At 42.5% G+C, this 17545-nt stretch overlaps 1 protein-coding gene across 1 annotated transcript in view; it reads right to left on the bottom strand.

Annotated features, from left to right (window-relative positions):
- The window catches only part of LOC124742567 (receptor-type guanylate cyclase Gyc76C-like), a 376341-nt gene that overhangs the window by 88184 nt on the left and 270612 nt on the right, over window positions 1-17545 (bottom strand). The window lies entirely within an intron of this gene.

The following is a 17545-nucleotide window of genomic DNA, read 5'->3' as shown; positions in this document are numbered from 1 at the left end:
TCTCGTTAGCGTAAAGCAATGCAATTAATTTTAAAATCTTGACTCTAATACAGAGGAAGACGTTCAGCAGCTGATAACGGTAAAGAGGTGTTGTATCTATGCTGATAATGGAAGCAAGACTAAAAAAAAAAAAATAAGACATATTCACAGGATTTGTCGACCTGGAAAAAGCGTTCGACAATGTAAAATGGTGCAAGATGTACGAAATTCTGAGAAAAATGGGGGGTAAGCTATAGGGAGAGACGGGTAATAACAATGTGTACAAGAGCCAAGAAGGAGTAATAAGAGTCGACGACCAAGAACGAAGTACTCAGATTAAAGAGGGTGTAAGTCAGGGATGTAGTTTTTCCCCCATACTGTTCAATCTGTACATCGAAGAAGCAATGATGGCAATAAAAGAAAGGTTCAGGAGCGGAATTAAAATTCAAGGTGGAAGAATATCAATAATACGAATCGCTGATGACATTGCTACCCTGAGTGAAAGTGAAGAAGAATTACGTGGTATGCTGAATGGAATGAACAATTTAATGAGTACAGAATATAGATTGAAAGTAAATCAAAGAAAGACGAAAGTAATGAGAAGTAGCAGAAATGAGAACAGCGAGAAACTTAACATCAGGATTGATAGTCAAGAAGTAGGTAAAGTTAAGGAATTCTGCTAGCTAGGAAGCGAAACAACTAATGACGGACGGAGGAAGGAGGACATCAAAAGCAGACTAGCACTGGCAAAAAGGACATTCCTGGCCAAGAGAAGTTTACTGGTATCAAACATAGGCCTTAATTTGAGGAAGAAATTTCTGTTAATGTACGTCTGGAGCACAGCATTGTATGTTAGTGAAACTCGGACTGTAAGAAAACCGAACAGAAGAGAATCGAAGCGTTTGAGATGTAGTGCTACAAGCGAATATTAAAAATTACGTGGACTGATGAGGTAAGGAATGAGAATGTTCTGCGCAGAATCGGAGAGGAAAGGAATATGTGGAAAACATCGACACGGAGAAAGGACATCTGTTAAGACATCAGGGAATGACTTTCATGGTACTAGAGGAAGGTGTAGAGGGCAAAAAGTGTAGAGGAAGACAGAGATTGGAATACATCCAGCAAATAATTGAGGACGTAGATTGCAAGTGCTACTCTGAGAGGAAGAGGAATTCGTGGTGGGGCCGAATGAAACCAGTCAGAAGACTGACGACCCAAAAATAAAAAAGAAATCCAAGGTACCAAACATCGAAGTCTGTCGCCAGACCCGGATTTACCCACAGAGCAGGCAAGTACGGACTGTGAAATACCTCGATCGGTGCTTGTATTTTTGTAGACTTGGTTAGAAAAAAAAAAAAAAAACAGACAAGTGCGAGAAGGATTCGAGCTCTGAGGGTTCTGTACAATCTTACTTATGATTAAAGTGCGAGAAGGATTCGAGCTCTGAGGGTTCTGTACAATCTTACTTATGATTATTGATAGTAATAATAATAGTAACAATAATAATAATTCGTGGGGCTCAGAGTCCTGGTGCAAGTCTTTCTATTGGAAGCCACTTCCGCGACTTGAGTGTCCCTGACCTACCACAATTACCCAACTGGGGGAAGGGGACCTAAAGTTTAAAGTGGAGTTCGAACCACGTGTTGGTTCTGGCGACTCTTCGCATCGTTGAGAGGCACTCGCTTTACCGCTTCTTTTTCCCTTTTTCTTCGTCACTGTTCCAGTCATCTGGTCCGGGCGGATGTCACATGACACCTCTTCAAGTTGATTGTTGAATGTTACACTTATTTATTTTTTTTAATTAAAGAGGGCAGCCGATCTCGCTGAGCTACCGTGCTAGTAACCGCTAGCCTACTAGGCCCGTCATGTATATAGATAGTTCATCTATACATTTTGATGAGTGAGTTTGTACTTATCAAAAGATGTGACATAAATGTCCGCATCTTTTGACTGCACCGACTTGGAAGCTTATATTTTTCACACCGCCAAGGAAGTGTAGATATTTTGGATGAACAATAGAGACTCAACCACCAGAAACGTAAAAGCAAAGCATCGCCACAAACGAGCCAATGGATCCCGACCGACCGCCGTGTCATCCTCTGTCAGTGACGTCATTTGGATACGGCATGGAGGGACGCGGAGTCTGCACAGCGCTCTCCAAGCCGCTGTCTGGTTAGCAGAACTGGTGCTGCCACTTCTCATTCAAGTACCTCTTTAGTTGACATCACGAGGCTGAATGGACCCGTTCCAGTCTTACAACCAAGGGAAAATCTTTGGCTACTTTCTTACCGGGAATCGACATTGTGTTCCCTGCGTGGCAGTCACCCGCACTGACCACTCAACTAGAGTCGGACGCGAGAAAATTGACAACTCCTAAACATCTACGGGTATGCACCCGGAAGGATGTAAAGCAGGATGAGCACGTAAAATGGTCGCAGGAAATGCGTATGGCAGAGAGATTCACTTGAAGCATTCTTTGGAAATTCCCCCACAGACACGGCAGCTTTGAAAATCCTCGTTCGACCAGTTCTTTAATGCTGGTCGGTCTGGGCTCCTGACCAGGTGGAATTAATAGAGGAGGCCGAGGCGATCCACAGAAGAGCTACGCATTCCGTCACAGGTTCGTTTTGTAAGCACGAGACCGAAACGGATGTAATCATGCAACTCCAGTGGTCGATACTAAAAGAGGGGCATTGTATATGATTGATAGAGGTTCGCTGTGAAACTGCGAGAGCTTATATTACAAGAGGAGTCAGGCAAGAATATACCTCATGAAATGACATGAAGGTAATATTAACAGCGAGTATTATGATCCACGAGAAGATCCAGGAGATCCAATAAAAGAAAAAAAAATCAGATGACGTGCTCGAAAATTATACTGACAGAACTGTAAGATACCAAGGGTGATGTTTCGTGTTAGGTCGTCCTAGCTCCTGTCCAGCTCTTTCGAGAAAAGTTAAATGATATCTCAGTGCAGATGTGCTCGTGATATGGAACAGACGAATACCTTCCCTGTCGTCACCCAGCACCGTAAGGGAGGTCGCCGAAATGTAGGAGGAGCCGAGGGAAAAATTGGTGGTTTACTAACATTAACTTTGTAGATTTCCACTGCTCATTGCCACCTTCTTAATGCTTCTCGGAACGGAGCACGCCGTTAGGCGAGTATCGATATGGAACACTGTAACAAGAGTCAAGGCCATGTTAGACCATAAAGACGAAGAACTTCCGCATCTACCTTTACCAAAATCCTGGTAAGTTGCGGGATTGTAACACAGTTACAGCCCCTAACTAAAAGCAGTGTGCAGTATGCTCGGAAATTGGTTCACTATCTCAGCGTACTTTTTGTTTAGAATTATCTACCGTCTGTTTAAAGTTTGCCCCAAAGGTTTGCGACATACTGTATACTACGAAAGAATCTACGTAGTGCTCTGCATTCTATATACCCTTACTGCCGAACAACTCCACCATTATTTCCGAAGAACAGAACACATACTCATCATTCACCCACATTTCGCCTGAACGTAAGAAAATCAAGGAATCGTCGAAATAAAACACGCCTTCTTCTGAAATGGATCTCACTGAAGACTGCATGCTGGAAGAGTTTAGGATACTGCGAAATCGTGCTGGCGGACTCATAGTTAACTAGCACTTCAACTGCTCGGGCATCAATCAAAGTACACAAAAAATACCATGAATGTCAAATCGAAGAGGGAAAATCTTACGGTTAAATTAAGTGTGGATGCTATCTCTATTGACAGCGAAACAAACAAAATTTCTATGAACGAATATTTATTATCAATTGAAGTGCTCGAACACACAGAGATACTTGCAAACTGATTGTCATCACCATATTATGCCCTTAAGAGTCATCGCCCATGTGTAACAGCCAGTGTCTTTTAGTTACATACTATCTACATCTGCATCAACATCCATACTCTGCAAACCATTGTGAAGCGCGTGGCAGAGCGTACTCCTATTCTACCAATCATTAGGACTTTTTCCTGTTCCATTCACGTATGAAGCGTGGAAAGGATGTTTAAATGCCTCTGTGCGTGATGCAGTTAATCTAATCTTGTCCTAATGATCCCTATGGGACTGATAAGCAGTGGTCTGTGGTACATTCCTAGAGGCATAATTTAAAGACGATTCATGAAACATTGTAAGTAATCTTTCTTTGGCTGATCTACGCCTAGTTTCAACAGTCTGCCAGATCAGTTCTTTCGACATCTCTGTGACAATCTCCCGCGGGCCGAACAAACCTTTGACGATTCGTCCCCCAGACACTAGACTAAACTTCTAGGACGGGTTGCACGAATGATTTGTAAGCAATCTCTTTGTAGACTGATCACGTTTCCCCAGTATTCTATCAATAAACCGAAATCTGCTACCCATGTGTACACTCAGCTCTTAGCTATAAAATTCATATCTACGAAACTAAGGCACAAAACGAACACAATTTTCAAACTACAGAAAAGCTCCTTAAGAATAATAACTAAAAATAGTTAAAAGGCTTAATTTAAAGATATATTCCAAAGATTGGGTATTATTACCACACTATATAGGCCAAATGTTTTTAGCATATATACTATTAAAATTTATATATAACAAGGAAGCGTTGTTAGCAAAAAGCTTGAAAGGTTTCGGACCGATTCATTTCGGTTTCTTAAACAGTGCTCTAATAAACATTCAGATGAACATAAGCTATATATGTTTTTAAACAATAATGCACAGGTTTTCTCTTGAAATCGACTGCAAGAAAGAAAATGCTGTTCTTTGCTCTGCTGTGAAAATGTGCAGTTCTGTTTTTGTTGTTACACTCGCTTTTCACAGACAACAGGGAAGTTGAATTTGTAGCTTATCGGCTTATGATTATAAGCTATTGTGGAATCTGAAATTGCAATAACCGCCAACAAGGCCCAAGATCATAAGGAGGGGGATGAGGAGATAGACTGTGAGGGGGACAGGAAACGGACATGCAGAGGGGGAAGAAGGAGATGGTAGAGAGAGTGGGGCAAGAGGTGGAGAGAGAGGGGGAGAGGATGAGACGGACAGAGAGGGGGTAAGACAAAGAGATTAGGACGTATACCCAATTCCCAAACATACTTAGCAATAGCCATAAAAGGCTACGATTACTACAAGCACTATAACTATTATCCTGCAACCTTGTTGCACACATCGCAGGTTAGCAGAAGTCAGCCTGGTTATAATACAGTGAAGGCGTTTCTGCAGAATTCATTGCAGATAATTAATATTTTCGACATGCGAAGCACGAGAGGAAGGAATGAAGAGTATACAGGATGTCCCAGGAGGAACGGTCAATATTCACACGAACGATCAGTCAAAGCAAAGAAATCTAGCAAACATGGGCTCTAAAATGCATGTCTTAAAGAGTTTTGAGCACTTGGTCATCTTTGATGCTGCGAAATGTGTCTTTCCTACTGCAAGCTCTTTGCTCTGCATATTTTGGGAGAAGGTCGTTTAGGCTATATATATAAAAAAAAAAGAATTGTCGAGTACACATGAGCTCTAAAATGTTTACCTTAAGAACTATGCGCACTTCCGAGCGGTCTCAGGCGCTGCAGTCATGGACTGTGCGGCTGATCCCGGCGGAGGTTCGAGTCCTCCCTCGAGCATGGGTGTGTGTGTTTGTCCTTAGGATAATTTAGGTTATGTAGTGTGTAAGCTTAGGGACTGATGACCTGAGCAGTTAAGTTCAAATAGCTCTGAGCACTATGGGACTTAACATCTATGGTCATCAGTCCCCTAGAACTTAGAACTACTTAAACCTAACTAACCTAAGGACATCACACACATCAGACCACCGCGGCCGGCAGCGGTTAAGTCTCATAACATTTCACACACATTATTCGCACTTGTTTAGCAAAAGAATGAACAAGTGCTAGTAGCTCTTAAGGTATCCATTCAGTGCCCATGTTTACTCATCGTTTTTTCCTTGTTTTGGTCCTGACTAACTCCTCCCAAAATATGGAAAGCAAACAGCCTGCAATAGAAGAGACTTGTTTCACATCGACGAAGAAGATGTGCTAATAGCTGTTAAGGTATGCATTTTAGAGCCCGTATTTACTAGACTTTTTTAGTTCGAATGGTCGTTCCTGTGATATCTCAGAATACAGGCCATTACTCCTGGGACACCCTGTATGCTAGCAACCCTCTGGCACTGAGCGCAATAGAAATATAACGCTTGCTTCATCTGTTGGACTGTGACTAGAGTATATAACTCGCCATGAAGTACCTTTTAGCATGCTCCTGACAAAATGCAGTCGCATTCTGAAAATTCAGAGCGTGCATTATGAAGTGCTACGCCTGTGGTTGGCGCTCAGAAGTGCTGTTATACTAACCATGGGCGTCAGGCGGTGGCCAGGGCAGCCGTCGCATCGCTGATACGTTATCTGGAGCAATAACGCATTCTGACGGGAGAGCTGCTATCTGCCCAGAGTGGGTGTGACGTGCATAACGCACCCGGAGTGGGGCAGTAATAGATTCGAGGCCAACTGGCAAACACGGGGGCACTGTGTGAATTCGTTACCGAACGTCAGCGATAAGGAAAGTCTAACCGAGAGCGGACTCATTTTCAGCGGCTGTGGGTCCCAAAACTTTTCATAGCGCTCTGTTGTCTCCAGAACGAAGCTTCCAGAAATGCTGCATCAAAGCTAATGATCTGTTTCGTGTAACACATCTACTTGCACATTTACACCAATAAGATAAAAACTATTCTCTATCGGAGGAATCTACATCTACATTTACATGGATACTCTGCAAATCACATTTAAGTGCCTGGCAGAGGGTTCATCGAACCACCTTCACAATTCTCTTTGTCCTTATCTCGTATAGCGCGGGGAAAGAACGAACACCTATATCTCTCCGTACGAGCTCTTATTTCCCTTATTTTATCGTGGTGAGCGTTTCTCCCTATGTAGGTCGGTGTCAACAAAATATTTTCGCATTCGGAGGAGAAAGTTGGTGATTGTATTTTCGTGAGAAGATTCCGTCGCAACGAAAAACGCCTTTCTTTTAATGACGTCCAGCCCAAATCCTGTATCATTTCTGTGACACTCTGTCCCATATTTCTCGATAATACAAAACGTGCTGCCCTTCTTTGTACTTTTTCGATGTACTCCGTCAGTCCTATCTGGTAAGGATCCCACACCACGCAGCAGTGTTCTAAAAGAGGACGGACAATCATAGTGTAGTCAGTCTCCTTAGAAGATCTGTTGCATTTTCTAAGTGTCCCGCCAATAAAATGCAGTCTTTGGTTAGCCTTCCCCACAACATTTTCTATGTGTTCCTTCCAATTTAAGTTGTTCGCAATTGTAATACCTAGGTACTTAGTCGAATTTACGGCTTTTAGGTTAGACTGATTTATCGTGTAACCGAAGTTTAACGAATTCCTTTTAGCACTGATGTGGCTGACCTCACACTTTTCGTTATTTGGGGTCAATTGCCACTTAGGAACGATGATTTCTAAACCGATGTTGACTGTGTGTCAATAGACCGTTTTCTTCGAGGTAATTCATAATCTTCGAACAGAATATATGTTCTAGAATCCGCTGCATATCGACGTTAACGATATTGGGCCTGTAATTTAGTGGATTACTCCTACTACCTTTCTTGAATATTGGTGTGACCTGTGCAACTTCCCAGTCTTTGGGTACGGAGCGAGCAAACGCCGATGTGCAGCAAGTCATGACGAATTCCAGCTCTACACCTTTTTTTGGTCTATCTAGTGGTCTTCTTCCAGGGAGTAAAATCAGTGCACTCCAAAGGCCATCGAAGTTCATCCATTCGGGTAACAGTACCTGCCCCTACAGGCCGTTTGATTCCCATCTGGCCTACAATTGCAGATCTGATCCAGCTCACAATTATGCAGGGTCCTCCAGACCCCAGTGATCTCTTACCGGATCACAGATCTTTCGTAAGAGTTTCCGCTCAAAAACAAGTCAAGTCTTTTCTTCCTAGGACTAAAATTTTGACAAACACAAAAACCTACGGGTTGGGTCTGTGTTTCATACAGCAGGAGTTTGAAATTCCTCGACACAATGTGAGATATAAAAAGCTGATAGAGACTAAAGTACGATCGGTTTGTGGCCTGGATATTTGCTATAAACTCTGCCTCACGCTGTGCGTCTCCTGTAAAGACCGTTTAACTTCATTTGCAGTTGTATACTCTTTGTGTCATAGTACACCAGAAGACACTAGAAAATGGTCTCGCAACCTGAAATCTAGGTCGCTTATAATAAAAAGTTGAGAAACATAGGCAAAAAGTGTGTTTTCTGAAAAAAATAATTACAAAGTGATATTAAAATAATTGTAGTCATTCGCGGGGCTGAGGAGTCGCGAGTCAGTGAATCAACAGGCTCACGATTTCTCCGATAGTGAGACTGAATGAGTCATTCGCGGAATCGAAATTTCGTGGCACCAACTGAACACTGGATGGTCGTTACCGACATTGTCCGATGAGTTTACTTAGAAGTTTGGCCATAAGGATGAGAAAAACCGACCGATTAAAACCGATATTAGTATTTTAGTTCTGAAAACGCATTTTTCGGTATTTTTTTGGTCCCGATAGTAACAGCTGTATTTTTTATACTTTTTTAACTAATAACTGAGCAAAAAAACGAAATTTCAGTTAGCCATAGCGGCAGTACTAAATTTTTTTGTTTTAATATAAACCTTGTTTTAAAGCAGGAGTAATTTTTATTCATAAAATTTGCATTTATTTGAAATCTTGTGCTATTGTAGAAAATGGGAAGAGTGATCAGTGCTATTTTAATAACGATGGCGACAGGAACGGCCAACAAGAACACATGGCATAAGAATTGAAGTAGCACCGCTGGGACAATAATGCACCTATTGTGTATGGTGGCTGTAAAGGCGGTTAATTGCAATGTATATGCGGAATTCCTCGCTATCGTCGCTTGACAGTTGTTGTACTGCAGAATGGCACCAATGTTAGTGTGGAAATATTTTTACAAAGTGACGTAACAATGAAGTATAAAGCTTCATTTGCTTTACTACACTAGGGATTTTTCTGACATTGCTATTAAATAATAAAAGGAGAAGGAAATTACGGTAACTGTAATAAACTAAATACCGCAATTCATTCACAAGAAAAATAAGCAGTAGAGTAGTTGATCTACTCCCTGTGCCTGCATGTAGCTCTCGAAAACGAACAAATTATCACGGAAAACAAGAGTTCTTCAACATCAGTTTTCACCCTTTAGCACTGACTATTCGCAGTGTTCAAATAGTGGTATGATCCCAGATTACAACATGATTTTTGAGCAAGGTTTCAATAGAATCAATACGAGAATACTGGTGATTTTTTGTAGCATTCAACTACTTACCGCTTTTCGAGAGAAGCAGCAAATAGTGGACGGACTAAGTTTTATTTTATTTGCCTACGTAGTTTAATATTTTGGTTCTATGTATCTTGAAACTGAGAGGAAAATTTTTTCACTCTTTGCGTAATTTCTACTTTTATTACAGGAAATAATAAGAATAAAAAACTGAAAATCTGTTATTTCAATGCTGATAGGTTAAACTGGCCTGAAAAAACGCCATATAACGGGAAACCGATTGTTTCAGAGATAACCGCCATCTCTATTTGGCGATGCTGCGACAGCTTCCAAAGGGCAATTCACCTAAAGCGCTGAAACGGGGAAAAATATAGCACATAAAACACCGATAAAGTTCATAAAACGGACTCGCAAAAAACGTTTAAACAGCATTCGTGGATTCCCAGTTCGTTTGATGCCACGCGTTAATAATTCATCGGCGACCACTTCACCGTAGCGTTGCATAGTAGGGCTTCAACGTACCCCCCCAACAGGCGTCCGCATAGGGGTGGGGGTGGGGGGTTAAGAGGAGGCACTTGCCTCTCCCGATAATTTCAGAATTCTCACGTATGTCTAGAAACGACTGTCTCTGATTCTAGTCGATCACAGGTTTTATCTTGCCGAATGCAAGCGGAAACACTATGGCGTTAGTAAACATCAAATGGCTAGTTGTCAGGTTGTTCACGGGAAATTATACAGTTTTTCATGTCGTAGAGGAGGTATCGGCGTTGTTTTGCTGTACAGCTCTGAACGAGCTACAGAAAGGGATAGTTCCAACAGGCAGCACAGTACAAACATGTGTGGATCCAAATGCGGAATAAATAAGAATTTCTTCGCTGGAAGAGATGAAAACATGGTGGCAGAGCAAGGTGTTTGGACTTTCTTAAACTACGTATATGGTTCTAGAGCTATATAGGGTGCAACCCTGCGCGACATCTACCTGCAGAGTTAGTTCTGTAGTCTAGTTCCCATGGCCTCACAATGATGTGCCATATCAGAAGGACGAGGACCATTTTGGTTCTGCCCTAGGTTGTTAAGAGTTAGCTCCTCCGACTGACTTGATGGTTGTTTACAAAGGTTTCCTACATCCATAACCATATTAATAATATAAAAAATGTACTCTGGATGTATTTACGAGATACGCATACCTTTAAGGTACAATACCAATCCACCTTCCAAAAAAATTGACTGGATAAATGGTTCAAAATGGCTCTGAGCACTATGGAACTTAACTTCTGAGGTCATCAGCCCCTAGAACTTAGAACTAGTTAAACCTAACTAACCTAAGGACATCACACTCATCCATGCCCGAGGCAGGATTCGAACCTGCGACCGTAGCGGACACGCGGTTCCAGACTGCAGCGCCTAGAACCGCTCGGCCACTCCGGCCGGCTGACTGGATAAATATCAAACGGTTAGGGTACAATAAGATTTTGTGTAGTTCTTGTCAGATTTATTTCTTGTGGTACAAGTTCTCAAACTCAATCTGTTATGTCAAAATGGCAATTTTAGAATCTTGCCCTCTTGGATAAATTTCTGCAAACGCCCACGACCTCACAATACGAACACTTCAGTGGCTCGAACGATACTCACTCTCTATTGAAGCACCGAACATCACGCTAGTGCAGTACTGCTCTATCGCTCAGTGATCAGATTTCTCACTGTTTACCAGTCAGGTAATGGATGGAACTCAAATGGTTCAAATGGCTCTAAGCACTATGGGACTTAGCATCTAAAGTCATCAGTCCTCTAGAACTTACAACTACTTAAACCTAACTAAGCTAAGGACATCACACACATTCATGCCCGAGGCAGGATTCGAGCCTGCGACCGTAGCGGTCTCGCGGTTCCAGACTGACGCGCCTAGAACCGCTCGGCCACTATTAATACTGTTATTTATTTAGATAAATAGCGCCGTAACCGGTTTCGAACTGGCAAGTTCATCATCAACCGGCTGTTCACATAATTTGCAAGATACACTTTTCATAATCGTCAGTTTTCGATTTTTATTCTTCCACTGTGGCGAAATATTCTTGGTGTGTTAGTGCCGACGAAAATTCCGCGCGATTTTGTTGCGAAGTTGCAGGATTGTATTTTTCAAATATTGCAAAATATATCCAGCACTTATGTAATTTGTACATCACCATATTGTGCAAAGCATCCCCCCCCTCCCCCTCCCACACACACACACCAAAAAGAATTTGCCACATGTGAAGTTATCACAAAGATTGCAGATTTATAAATTTGTTAATATGTAAGTATGGTGATGTACAAATTACATAACTGTTGGATATATTTTGGCATATTTGAAAAATGCAATCCTGCAACTTCACAACAAAATCGCGCGGAATTTTCGACGGCACCAACACATCAAGAATATTTCGCCACAGTGGAAGAATAAAAATCGAAATGAAAGTCGAAAACTGACGATTATGTAAAGTGTGTTGCAAATCCTGCGTACTGCCGTCTGACGATGAACTTGCCAGTTCGAAACCGGTTACGGGACTGTTTACCTATATAAATAGCAGTGTTAATAGTGGCTGGTTGCTGTCTTCTTCTTTGTAAGAATTAACCTACATTAATTGTACACAGCCACGGTCTCACCATGTCAGTTTTAGACAAAAGTGTATATGATTGCCACACGTAATCATACTGTCCTTGAGAAGACGGTATTAATGCTGCTCACTGGCATCCTGTTACTTGCTAATGTTGATCCATCCGTGACAGCCGTCTGTTAAGGATATGTATCCACTTTTGCGGGAGTGCCACCGAAAGGCCTTGAGCCACGAAGTCCATATGCATGTTCGTCCGCTGGACGCTGACGTTAGTGGGGACTCATCCAGTACGCATGCCTGGAAGACAACTAGCTGAATTCCAGTACTCGCGTCGCGTTCGTTCCAAGGTTCATCTTATTTGCAATGCATCTCTGTCTGCGACCGGGCATGGTGTGACTCAGGAAGCACTCTTGTAATCTGAAAGTCGACCTTCCATTGCTTGTTCCGCTGCTTAAGCACTCACCACGCGGTTTAGAGGTCACTGATGTTGAACGACGAAAGGAGTGACGATGTACGCGTGATCACTGGAAGTCTCAGTGACTGACAGCTACACTGCAGTTTCTGCACACGACATATTTCTTCTCGCAGTTACAACTTTCACAAATAGTAAGTGGATCTAGTAAGTGGTTTGTACATTGATCAGGCAGAACATTATGACCACCGACCCACCATCGATATAAGCCCGTCCAGGCGATGGAGTTGGGCAACACGACCAGGCGATGGAGTTGGGCAACACGATTCTTTTTCCCGATTCGATTCCTACGATTCAATCTCACATTGCGAATCGATTCCTACGATTCGTTCACGGTTCTTTCACGATTCATTCTAGTCTGCTATGGCACGATTCTTACGGAATGCAAAAAGTTCTACATCTTATCCACAGATGGCAGGACATGTCTGAATTGTCAATGGGGTTAGATTAGAACTGTGTCATAATCAGATATGCCAGAAATAGTTTATTTATGAGTAAACATGCATATGACGTTACAAGTGTGGGTCTCGATTTATACGTGTAATGCCTTAATTGATGAAAGGTCACGTTTGATTTGATTGCATCTATTGTTTTATTTCAGTATGCCACGAAAGAGGAGTCGATTTGTCCGAAAGGTGGTGCAAAATTACGTGGTTTGCTAGTTTGGTTGTGTGGCTTGAACGTATCTAACTACAGACGTCTGTTTTATAGTAACAAAATCTAGCAGTGAGGCAGACGTGGTTTGGCTCATATCATCCTATGTTTTTCTGTGCTAAGATGTCTTTCCAAGTCCACATCACCCTTGTAATTCATAACGCAGCTGACAGCCCTCCCACACAGTAAATTTAGAGTAACTTTCATTTCTTCTAAATACAAAGCATAGGTATTTTGCTTTTAATTTGTCTGAGAACTTGCCGCTGTCACTACTATTTACGTGAGAAGACGACACACTTCCAAACAGTAGGATTCAATCGTTAACAGCGACATTACTTCACTAAAATATGAATCTGAACATGATAACATTCGAAAACTCGAACTTGAAATTATTAATTAAAAAGCTTTTGTTTAAAGGCGGTATTACACGGCGATCCGCCAAGAAAGGTATTGGTTAGAGAGCCTATATTTTCTCTATATAGGCTCTGTAATATTGGTCTAGTGCGACACCCATTTAGTGGCAGCACTGGTGGAACTAACAGAATTAGCAAATTAGCAGTGAAGTAATGTCGCTGTATACGATTGTATCCTACACTTTAGAAGTATGTCGTCTTCTCACATAAGTTGTCAGACAAATTAAAAGCAAGATACCCATGCTTTGTATTTCGACGAAACAAAAGTTAAGCTACATTTGCAGTGTGTGTGAGGGCTGACAGCTGCTTTAATATGAAATATGAGCACAGTAAAACGTAGGATGATACGAATCCGCGCATGTGCACTATATAGGGATAACTCGGGCATGCGCACAAGGGTTACTACAGTCAGCTTTCTGCTTATTTGTTTATGGTTTACTGTTGCTATTAACCTCTGTGACCAGATCCCAACTTCAAGTTTTTTATATTGAAGATTTTGTCCATTCTTCAAATTTTCATAAATACAGCAACTAATCGTGTGTATTGGGAGCTGTGTACTCGCTGTATTTCGTTTCTGTCATCACTAGTTCGTGTATTACTCGCGCAAACTAAGCTGACGTCGGCGCGGTGGCTGATGGTAGCGATAGTAAATGGGAATTGCCTTTACGCTCGTTCCCGTCAGCCACCGTCAAGTGTCAGCTTGGTTTTCACGAGTAATATTACGGCCCACGAACTTCGTTTGTTCGTTCCGAGCTTCCTTTGTCCACACGTATCCACCACTTGACTGCCATCTGGCGGTCGTAATCATTCGGCACGACTCGGCATGATTCGGAAGTTGCCTTCGAAGCATAGCGTACTAACAAGGGAACCTCCTCATCGCACCCCCCTCAGATTTAGTTGTAAGTTGGCACAGCGAATAGACTTTGAAAAACTGAACACAGAAAGCAGGAAGAAGTTGTGTGGAACTACGAAAAAAATAAGCGAAATAAACAAACTGAGTAGTCCATGCGCAAGATAAGCAACATCAATGACGTTGGGAGCTCAGGAGCGCCGTGGTCCAGTGGTTAGCGTGAGCAGCTGCGGAACGAGAGGTCCTTGGTTGAAGTGTTTTATCGCGTGAAAAGTTTATTTTATTTTATTTATGATTATCTCATCCACAAGAAAACCTAAATCGTGCAAGGTAGAAGAATCTTTTTACCCATTCGCCAAGTGTACAAGTTAGGTGGGTCGATAACATATTCCTGTCATGTGACGCACATGCCCTCACCAGTGTCGTATAGAATATATCAGACGTCTTTTCCTGTGGAGGAATCGGTTGACCTATGACCTTGCGATCAAATGTTTTCGGTTCCCATTGGGGAGGCACGTCCTTTCGTCTACTAATCGCACGGTTTTGCGGCGCGGTCGCAAAACACAGACAGTGAACTTATTACAGTGAGCAGAGACGTAAATGAATGAACGAACAGATCATAACTTTGCGAAAATAAAGAAAGTAATTTTGTCACTCTAGGGAAGATTTGAACCAAGGACCTCTCGTTCCGCAGCTGCTCACGCTAACCACGGGACCACGGCGCTCCTTAGCTCAAGTTTGTCCTTGATGTTGCCTATCTTTCGCATAGACTACTCAGTTTGTATATTTCGCTTATTTTTTTCATAGTTCCACACAACTTCTTCCTGTTTTCTCGATTGATCTGTGTTCAGTTTTTCAAGGCCTATCCACTGTGCCAACTTACAACTAAATCTGAGGGGGGTGCGATGGGGAGGTTCCCTAGTAAGAAACATGCAATCGTTCTTACGATTCTTTTGAATCACAATTCGATTCTTACGATTCTTTATTTAGAGTCGTTCAAATGAACGACTCATTCACGACTCGCCACAACTCTACCAGGCGATATCAGCGTCACCTGGCGAAGAATGATTGCTAGTGAGACACACGCACGCTGCACGTAGAATCAGTGAGCTTGCTGTTCGCTTGTAGAATGGGAAAGGCCCACATTCTATCTGAGTTTGATCGAGAGCAGATTGTGATGGCCCAGAAGCTCGGCACGTGCATTTCGGGAACTGCACGACTTATCGGGTTTTCGAGGAGTTGTGGTGAGTGTCTTCAATATGTGGGGAAGCCAAGGTGGAACCATCGTGACAAAATACGAGGGTAATCCCAAAAGTAAGGTCTCCTACTTTTTTATAAGTACGTAGACCTGTTTATTTCTGCAATGGTTTACATCAGTTTACAGCTTGAACATTTAGCTATTTTTCAACATAATCACCATTTCTGTCGATGCATTTTTGTAGACGCTCTGGCAGTTTTTGTATGCCCATGTCATACCAGCTCGCCGCCATGCTGTCAGAAAGCTATGAACCTCTTCTTTCATCTCGTCGTCGAAGCTGAATCGCTTTCCGGCCAAATGTTCTTTTAGCCTAGGGAACAGGTGATAGTCACTGGGCGCCAAGTCAGGACTATAGGGTGGGTGGGTGATTAAGTTCCACTGAAAATGTTGCAGGAGAGCAACGGTTTGCCGAACGATGTGTGGTCGAGCGTTGTCGTGGAGTTTGTGTACGCCCTTGCTCAACATTCCTCTTCTCCGGATCTCAATTGCCCGTTTGAGTTTTTTCAGGGTCTCACAATGCTTGTCAGCGTTAATTGTGGTCACAGTGGGCGTAAGGTCGAGCAACAATACCCCTTTCCAATCCCGAAAAACGGTTGTCATGACTTTATCGGCAGACTGTGTTTGTTTGAATTTCCGCGGCTTTGGCGAAGAAGGATGCCGCCACAGGGTGTGATGTTGCTTGGCCTTGGGTGTAAAGTGGTATGCCCAGACAAGTCGGTCTTCTTTGAAGTCCTTGAACCACCTAAACACTGTTGCACGATGTAGTACATCTTCACCGTACGCTTGCTGTAGCTTTTCCTAAGTTTCAGCGGCTGTATAATTTAAATGAATACAGAACTTTATTGCGTCGTTTTGCTCCTCTCGTGTTACCTCCGTTGTTTGGCATGCGAAATGCAAAGAGCGTCTACAAAACGGAGTATTACTACCAAATTACTGTTACTAAAGTGCAGCCACCTATGGACATTGTACATAAAACCCGTTCTTTTCAAATATTCGTGGCACAGATAGTTAAGAATCACGGAAGCTACATTTATTTTTGTTTACCAGTACGCCCCACTGTTTAAACTATCGATTTCTGCTTCAGGTACATCTAGACATAACATGATATTCATGGCATCAAATGCAAATCACCTGCACTTCCACTCTCTCTATGCAGCTCTTTTACTTCGCATTTGGCACAAGTTCAAAGAGTTCAGAATTTTCTGTACGCTTCATCGAGCATGATTCCGAGCTCTTCGGCAACAGCTTGCCAACCCTTTTCTTTCAGACTGCGACCTTAGTATAAATTATTTTCGACGTCCCATATCTCTGGCCGTAGATTAATTGTTTTTTATACGCGCCGGCCGGAGTAGCCGAGCGGTTCTAGGCGCTACAGTCCGGAACCGCGCGACCGCTACGTCGCAGGTTCGAATCCTGCCTCGGGCATGGATGTGTGTGATGTCCTTAGGTTAGTTAGGTTTAAGTAGTTCTAAGTTCTAGGGGACTAATGACCTTAGAAATTTAAGTCCCATAGTGCTCAGAGCCATTTGAACCATTTTTTGTTTTTTATAAAATTCATAATTCTCTGGTTTGTACACTTCTCCACTGCAGTACCCATGAAACTCACGACAGCAAGAAACGACAGAACATGTGGCTGTATTTATACCTGCAAACTTTCTAACAAAAGCGAAATGATACTGTTTCCGCTCAGACACACGTGACTGCAGCGCTGTTGGTGAGGGAGTAGGAAACAAAGATTAGCGTGACAGGGAAGTATTTACAGACAAGGACAGAGATAAATATTGCCTTGCAATACGAAATATTCTCCAATCTTGGTAGAGAAAACGCACAACTCGTCGGCAACAATCTGTACCAGTCTGCAGCATCGGCAACATTCTCATACCGCAAAAGCTGCTTTCTACTGTAGGTGCATTGCAGCAACGTTGACAGCAATGGAATTGCAGCAAAATACTGTCGTAAAATATGGCCCGTCTAAAACGCAGCTTTACAAGAGCCGTAACACGCTATT

Source organism: Schistocerca piceifrons, chromosome 1 (assembly GCF_021461385.2).
Source record: "Schistocerca piceifrons isolate TAMUIC-IGC-003096 chromosome 1, iqSchPice1.1, whole genome shotgun sequence".
In the NCBI taxonomy this organism is placed as follows: domain Eukaryota; kingdom Metazoa; phylum Arthropoda; class Insecta; order Orthoptera; family Acrididae; genus Schistocerca; species Schistocerca piceifrons.
This window is presented reverse-complemented; position numbering and strand designations above follow the sequence as displayed.